The sequence below is a fragment of the Typopeltis vanoorti genome, chromosome 15 (genome assembly GCF_054136105.1).
Source record: "Typopeltis vanoorti isolate ZY-2024b chromosome 15, IOZ_Tvanoo_1.0, whole genome shotgun sequence".
Classification (NCBI taxonomy): Eukaryota; Metazoa; Arthropoda; class Arachnida; order Uropygi; family Thelyphonidae; genus Typopeltis; species Typopeltis vanoorti.
This window is the reverse complement of record NC_143563.1, coordinates 20790514-20799732: the sequence shown is the minus strand read 5'-3', so window position 1 is coordinate 20799732 and position 9219 is coordinate 20790514. Positions and strand designations below refer to the sequence as shown.

Here is a 9219-nt window from a genome sequence, read left to right as displayed (position 1 = left end):
ATCTGTGTACACTTTTGACGAAAACGCACATTTTACCCCAGATCCTGATTAAGAATAGGACGAACTGTTATTCCAGTAGCAACATAAGCTAAGTTCTTGGGACTCATCTTTAACAGAAAACTTATATTCCTTGCACACATTTGTCAACTAAGAGGAAAAGTGCAGGAGGGCCTTGAATCTCCTTTGCACTATATCCGCTACTGAATGAGGTGCAGATGGATCTTCATCGCTTCGTCTTTACTGTGCGCTTATACGGTCAAAGCTGAATTATGAGTCTAAAGTATATGGTTCTGCAAGGCAGAATTGCGATGGTTGGATCCCATCGATCATCATGGTATACGGATAGCTACTGGTGCCTTTTGCACATCACGCACTCAAAGTCTTTATGTTGAAGCAAATGAACTTGCTTTATAACTTCGACGGAAACAGTTGTCTCTTAATTATGTGCGAAAAATAGTCTCTTCCAGAGCATCCTTCGTGGACTAGTCACTTTTCTCTGCGTTGGGAAGCTTAATATTACACACTTCAGACTGCCATACGCCCTTTTGATATGCGTGTTAAAGAGACTGTGCAAGCTGTTGGTATGAATGTTGAGAAAATTACCTACACTAAACATGACAGCATTCCTCCATGGCAGGTTTGCACTCCATCCTGCAACCTCTCACTCTGCAAGCTACAGAAGTCTCATACTCCATCATCCTTCTATCTGCAATTGTTTAATGCACACACAGCAGCAGCGCATTGTGATTTCTTGCCCATCTATACTGATGGTTCAAGAACTGAGACCTGGTTTGACTGCGCTGCTGTACTTCGTGACATTATTATCTTCAACCAGATCCCAAATGATTGCAGCAATTATCCAGGAGTTGCATGCCATTCAGCTTGCACTTGTGCATATAATAGAAAACTGCTACCAAAAGCGTATAATTTATACAGCTTCGTTGAGCTCTTTACAGATATCTCCTCTCCTATGTATGATCCACATCCAGTGATGTGTGAGGAATTACACCTGTTGTGCAAAATAAAAATTTTGATCTTCACTTCTGCTAGATTACCAGCCACATTGGAATTAAGGGAAATGAGAATGCAGCTGCTAGATCTGCTCATACTTTTTCCACGTGCTGTCCGACAGTTCCATATATCTAGATTACAGGCAGCCTGAGAGATCAAAGCTGATTGCTCCATAGCAGTCCTCATTTCAGGAAGAATTGACGAACAACTTGCATATGATTAAGCCTAAAATTAAGCATTGACATTATAGTCAATGTAGAAAGAGAAGAGAGGAAGTTGTTCTTGCTAGGCTCCGCATAGGTCACAGTCATCTTATACTGAGGACTGATGACCACCTGTGCAATATGCGTCTTACTGTTTGTCATATTCTGGTGGCGTCCCTGCACTTTATACGAGAGAATATTAACAGACTCAGTCAGAGTGCATGTTTTTAACCTTTTACAAAGAATTCATTTTTGTACAAGAACATTTGACTGTAATTTTATTTATATGTATTACTAGAATTTACCATACATGCAACATTTACCGAAAACATTGTTTACAAAAAAAACAAAAAAAAAATTATAAAAGTGAAAGTTTAATTGGTAAATTTAGACTTTGTGACATGATATATTCTGGCTCTGTCTGACCATTTCTCTCTCTCTATCTCTGTCTGTAGCTGGATAATTGTGACCTTTCCTTCAATAACTGCACGCAAGGTTATCTTTTGGTCTGCATGTTGATCGTTCCATTCAAGTGTATATTTGGTAATCTCTGAGAGGACTTTCCGGTTGATTCCTTCAGTCCAACAATAAAAATGTACTTTTCTGAAAGAAGTATTTGTCATTCCCATTTTCGCTTCGTTTATTTATTTTTACCCAAACTACAAAGAATGTACTTTGGATGAAAATAATGTAGTGAGCAAATTAAAATCGTAAATGTATAAAACAAGATCAAGCAAGTCGTTCATTTAATAAAAAAACAAAATTTATTTAAAACATTTTACTAACAGTAATTCAGAATTAATAATTACAAATAATTTATCTTTAAAATGAAACAAATTATAAATTAACGATTTTAATGAATAGATTTTTATTATGTATATTTTAACAATTTCCACCAACTTTTGATAATTTAATGACTTCCCTTGAAGCCCTTACATGGCAGGATATTCATATTTTGGTTTTGCTATAAACTTTATTGCAACTTGATTTAGGAATGTGCAAGTATACAAATGACACACATGAATTGCCACGTGTTTCTTAATTTAAAGTTCATTTACACGTCCTACAAACAGAACTATGTCTTTTTCTTTATCAATAATAAAGAAAATAAAAGGATGGTTCACAATAAATTGTTGTGAGTAGAGAAGTCCACAGCTTCTGAACATACGGATTGCAGTTACGGCAGCGGCTTCACTTCCCTCTTCGTTTACTTCAATAAAAGCCTTGTGCATTACCGATGACACCACCAAATCAGAAGATTCGTTGATGCCTTCAAAGTTAGCAGCTTCGAATGCACTTTTTATCCCCATCGATCTCAGTTCTTCCGAAATTTCCTTTTTATATTCCAACTTGAATTTTGGGATGGCGACCACATCGAGTTTAATTCGTTCAAGATTCTTTTTTACATTGCATAGAGTTTCTTTTCCCAGTTGCTTTTCTACTGCTGGTAATCCATCCATCTGGTTGGGCAAGAGGATCAGCATGACAATGTGGTCACCTTCATAAGGAAGTTCCAAAGCTGCGAAGTCCTCCAACTGGCAATAAAGGAATCGTTTTTCTCTTAAGAACATCATAGGCACAGATTTCTTGGAGTTTTCGAGTCCATTGTTATAGAAGTCTGTTGGATTAGTGTCTTCCTCACTGAAGCGAGTTTTCCACGTTCCTTTGAAGTAGACTGCATTGAGTAACAGCATTACAGTTGTGGGATCCACCGAATCCAACAAAGATTGAATCTTGTCTCGCGTCTTCTCTCTCACCCAAGAATTGATTTCTGCGTTCACTTCTTCTCCTTCATTGGCAAAGTCAACATTTTTTACCTTTGCTTGATAGGCATTCTGCAGTTCTTCCACATATTCTTGACGAAGGTCGAATCCCTTCTGAACAAGAACTGCATTAGCAACATCTAAGATATATTTCTGGTCCGCACTTAGCAACAATTCTAATATCTTCTGAAAGCCTTTGTTTATATTCCCGCGTGAAACAGTGGCGCTGTCGTATTCAAACGCATCTCGGATCTCTGATTCTGTGATGCCACGTGCACCATCCAGAAGCATGTGCAATGCAACTGAGATACTGAAAGGAGAATAAAACAGATTTCCAGGATCGCTTCCCAAATGACTGTGGAACTTTACGAAAAAATTATCGAGCACCCTAATAGTGTCTTGGAAAATGTCATCGGGAAGTAGAGCAGACATTTTTATCCTCTACTGGATGGAAATTCCGTCTCCGTGGTAACCTGAAACAATAATGGGAATTATATAAATGACAATGGCTCTAGTTCTAGCGTTATGATTCTAATGAATAATGATTGTTTGCACAAAATGTATATATTTTGAGTGTGTGGTTGTATTGGATTCGTTGTGTTTTCTGGGAAAAAAAAATAAAAAAAGAGTTTGTGCATTCTCAAGAAAGGTACCTGTGACAAGCGATATTAAATAGCGATATGAAAACCCTGGATAGATTATATTGAAGGAAGACTGATTTACTATGGTCAAACATAATTCATATGTATCCATTATCGTTATTATTTTTATATAAATTTTCCAGTACTGTACTCAAAACCCTAACGTTTATTCTTTGATCCCTTTAATTTGATGGCATTATTTATTGCTCATATACAGTATTTTAACCTCTTAAGTAAAAATAAAACACCGGAGAAAAATTACACAAATATAAAGAAAGTAATGATATTACTTTCATCTGTTTGGTAAGCAAAGGGTTATACACCCATACAGAATTTATTTTAGTAATGAAAAATATTTTAGAAATACCAACAAAACAGCATAAAATCGGTTCATTGCCTTAAAATGAACACACACACACACACACACACACACACACACACACACACACACACACACACACACACACTTTCCATCTTTGGAGAATTATGAAACTGCGTTTTCATATCCTCCTACTATCCCTACATCTTCATCCTGGTTTAAGTAATTCTATGGTTATCATGTGTCTGGAATTTACAGGACATTTCTTTGTCGTGAGGGAAAGTCTGCGCATTTTATTATGGCCAGAGTTTTTGACAATATGAAAAAAAAAAAAAGTTTTTTCTGGATATAATTTTTTTTTCCCAAATGTTTCTATCTTTTAGAAGAAAACTCTTTCCTTTTAATTATCTTTTTTTTATTTCACGACACTGGCACATCCAATTAAATATTGTTATGATAACACATGGCCTTTAACGATTATGAAAAAGCCTTTGACAAAATGAGTAGACAAAAATTGCTTAAAATATTAACCGATTTAAATATACCAAACCAACTTTTACAATCCATTTAAGAAATATATACAGAAAATAAAATAGCAGTTAAATTAGAACACATCTCAGAATAGAAAGATATATCAAGAGGAGTACGAAAAGGATGTACCCTCTCACCTTTGCTTTTCAATATATATATGTAAATAAATTATAACAATAATTTATTTATATCTGGAAACTGTATAACCCCATTTGGTATACAAATAATAACCCAAGAAATGAAGATAGACACACTACTATTTGCAGATGATCATTTGCAGTGTGTGTATTAGCTACATCAGAAGATGATTTACAAAGCTCATTAAATGATATCTCAAAACAATATAATATGAAATATCTAAATAAATAAATAAATAAATAAATAAATAATGGCATTCAAAGGAGAAAACACAATAAGAAGTAAAATAGTGATAGATAATAAAATATTAGAACAAATAAATACTTTCAAATTCCAATACTTGGGATGTGATTTATCATACGAAGAAGACAATAAAAAAACATAGACACTAAAATATCGAACTTTGTCAAAGTAAATGGCATAATAAATAATATATTTAAGCCATTCCTGGTACAAAAACACACTAGAATCAGACTATATAATGTCTTGTCGAAAACAAGTCAACTATACGGAAGCGAAACATGGACCATAAAAAGGAAAGATGAAAAACGAATTCAAACAGCAGAAATGAAATTTCTCAGAAAAACAGCTGGATATACCAAGTGGGACCATAAAACAAATGAAGAAATTTTACAATCCCTGAATATAAAACCAATTAATTACTACATGAGACAGTATAAACCAAAACCGATAGAACATTTAAATCGAATGGTCAACGGCAACTACCGAAAATATTATACAGATATAAAATAAGTGTAAAAAAGAAGAATCGGAAGACCAAGAAAGAGATGGCATGAGACCGGAACAGGCCACCTCGCCTAAAATCCATGTCAGGAAGAAAAAGAGGAAGATAAGATTGTGTTGCGTTTCTCTTTCTGGTATTTTAATATTAGTTCTGTGAGGCTTTCTCGAAACGTCGAATTTTAAATATTACGGGCCAATCACAAAGCTTCGTTGAAAAACCAACTGTGAGTAGCAAGCTGAACGAAGCAGTGCAGTACTAACGCAAACTGGCCAACTAATGTTTTTTACATGTATTGTCTGTTGTCTTACTAAGTTTATGACAACTGTATTTACAATTTTATCTTGAATTACATTCGTTTCGTAATGTATATTAAATTTCTGTTCATATTTTAAACGATTAATCTATAGTAATTAGATTATTATTGGCAAATACAGCAATGAGACACGGATAATTTAAATTTTGATACGCGCCACATAATACGCACAGAAATCGGAAAAAGTAATCACTTGGGAAATTATTATTTTTCAGGATTGAACTAAAGAAAGGCTGAAATAACCCGTTTTACTTATTTATACACAAGTTCCAACCACCTTAAAGTATAATAATACATTCTGCGAAACCTCTTGCAGAAATTATTCAGTACATCGTCAATACTGTTTCCCATTGTAAATATGGGCAAAAAAAGTTATAAATTATTTATAGAAAATTATGTATTAAAAAACTTTTCTATATTAGTGTCCTAAACACGTCAGTTCATGCTTCATGCATACAAAACAGGTGAAAGTCAGACAACAAAAACAGCAACTCATGACAAATGACAACGATCGATTGGATTGGTTGACACAATAACCATCACAGCCACTGATTTTTTTGGGGGTGTTATTGTCTTAGCGCACACTCTACCTTGCCTTCTGGATGGTTTGAAACCACTGGAATGCTAAGAATTTCCCCTGCGCCATCTGTACATGTGTTCAAAGGGCTCAATGTCCGTATTTGTGACAACACACCCTATTAACGCCAATGTAATGCAATGTTTACGCGTCGAAAAGCGTCCTCTTCATGAAGAGGACGCTTGTGTTTAATTTTAGAAATCATGAGAAACCAGGAAACAATTAGGGGCGTCTTTAACAGGAATAAATGCAAAAATATAAATATCGGTCGGTGATATTTCTATCTCGTTGGTGTGCACCTCACACCTAGCACACCCTGAATATACGCCCCATATATACCTGCACTCTGACATTTGTTACAGGATGATTTGCCTTAGAACAAAGGCATTAGCTATAATAAATAAAATAAATAATATTATTGGGCCATTTTCCATTAGGCAATGCTTGAATAATATAAAATATATTTTATATAATTCAAATGCTAAATCTGCATTTACAGAATACTATTGAAAAATAGTATTCTGTAAAATTACTAGTATATTAGAAATATACTAGCAATTTTTCTGTAAAAAAAAACAAAACAAAAAAAAAAAACGTATTTTAATTTAGATGAAAGAATTTTAAATGATTTCATGCCAGTGAAAGTACGTGAACTATAGTGGAAAGCCAGAGAAAATGGCTTCCAAAAAAGTACATATGTTTCCTGCAAATACACGAAAGTTATACAAATGTGCTTATGAATACTTCGAAATTTGGTTAAATCATTTAAAAGAATTCGAAATATTTCAATAGACCAAATTGTTCAATAATTGTGTTTCCCAAGAGTCATTAGAGGTTTTAACACCTCAGGACATTTTTGCGATACCGCCACAACGCTGACGTTGAGCATAATATATTCTCTAATTCAGTCTCAATGGACCAAAGAGAGAATTAACCAAATGCCGGACACAGTGAAAGGACTAATTTTTACGAAATTTAATTTTCAAGATATGAAATTTAGTCAGTTTTACGACTATATATTAAATCGAACAATTGATAAAGAACTCCTAAAAAGAGGCCAACAGGAAAAATACGAATCAAAGGAATAAGATATGGTTAACTGTAATATTATTTTCAAATATGACTGTGCAATTATTTGTTTTATATAATTTATTTCATAATTTTTATTTACCAAAATATTAAGTTTATTAATAAGTTACTTCATAAAATTTGAAAATTCTAAAATGAAATAACTCCCCAAATCACAATATACAGTTTGTATCAGTAATTCAGTAGGCAAATTGACCCATAAATCAAAAAAGGAGTTTAAATATTTAATAACTTTTTTTAAATCTATTAATAATAATTTATTTATAAATATCAAACAAAATAAGTTTTTAACACACTCATGTGAACATCCTACCGTACTTTTAGAACGTCAGAAAATAAATTAATGTTTTTAATTGTTATAAATTAACGAGGTAATAAAGGACTAAACTAACTTTGATAGTTAATTATGAAACATTTCTCAGAGTAATGCTGCGAGAAATGAGTCCTGGTGAGTGACGTCACCAAACACTTCCGTGCAGACAGTGCGAATTTTAAAAAGAGCATAACTATAAAGAAAATAAGATAAAATAGTTTAAAGAGTCTTTGCAATACATGTATAAAAATAATCCACCACTTAAAATGATTAGTAAAAGGTACCAAGTGATGTATTCGAGAGGGCGCGGTTTTCGTTACGTCATAAGTCGCCCCTCCATTTCGAATGGCTGGACATTAACTGGAATATTAACTCTCAATTTACTGTTTAAGTCGGAAAAATTATTTGCTGTTATAAGTAATTACTGTGTATTCAATCTTATGTAAGATAATTCAGTTCAAATCTCAACTTTACTGCTACCTTTACTATGAACTGATGACGTAACAGCTCCACGGCGCCACTTGTACAAAAGTCTGTGCTGTCTAAACATCAGTCCTTTTACAAGTTGACATTTCCGCTACACATTTTCTACCTCAGACGGCCATCAATCTACTTTTAAAATAATATCGCATTATGTATAGGTAGTTATCGTAGCTGTATTCCTGATTGCGTCCTATTTCTTGTACCGCGGAAAAAGACAGGAGAGAATCCAACATAAACTAGCAGTAATCATTTCACAATGGCGACGCGTCGCATTAAGCCTCTAGTATCGCATACAGTGAACGGGATAGCCTTGTTTTCTCCCTTCTTCCTCTGAAAGATTTCTTCCGATTTGCTACATAAATATCTCTCCAATACTATTAACAATGAATTAAACTATAAGAAGAAAAAAATAAATAACCCTAGTTAGTCAAGCTTTTTTATATACACAATAGCCATCACAATTAGTTTGATAGAATAATTTAATTGCAGAATCAGTTAACTAGACCCTAATACTAACCAACTCCGCTTTAAAATAAGTAATAAATTTCTACTTTCATAAAGATTTTAATAAGCAATGCCAATATAATTTCATATCTTCATTATCAGTTTCCACTCGTATATTTCGCAAGTGCGCCATGACACACGCAAGAGGCGTAGCTTAATGTGTCGTTCATCGAAACTAGTTAACAGTTCTGAAGGACTTACTTTGAATTAATGAAGTTACCTGTAAGCTGCTGCAGTTAAAGAATGCAACATGAATAAAAAAATAAAAGAACTGGAAAATATTTATGCTTACCTCAATTTCCGTACATGTTGCGATATCGTATATACGAAACCCAAAACAACTATGATCTTTAGCAGAAGGAAGTTAGTAGTTTGCGCATGCGTGATTACAGAGAAAATGTTTAACGTATTTCCGCTGGTATGTTGTAAACTAAACATGTGATAGTGAGGTAGATATCATATCTGCCCAGATTTTAGGTTTATTTGGCTCCATAGGTGTAAGTTTAGTTGCTTTTTTTTCTTGCTTATAAATTTATTAGTTGTGCATTTTTTATATATTAAATACTAAATAAATATATTAAATATATAT

The 9219-nt window shown here is 33.6% G+C and overlaps 1 pseudogene across 1 annotated transcript; it reads right to left on the bottom strand.

The window, feature by feature from the left end:
* Positions 1 to 1959: 1959 nt before the first annotated feature.
* LOC150098468 (serpin B3 pseudogene) lies at positions 1960 to 9008 on the bottom strand (annotated as a pseudogene). Its single transcript, XR_016549484.1, has 2 exons — positions 8923 to 9008; positions 1960 to 3450 (listed from the first exon to the last, which is right to left on the bottom strand). The product of XR_016549484.1 is annotated as a serpin B3 pseudogene (transcript).
* Between the last annotated feature and the right edge of the window lie 211 nt (positions 9009 to 9219).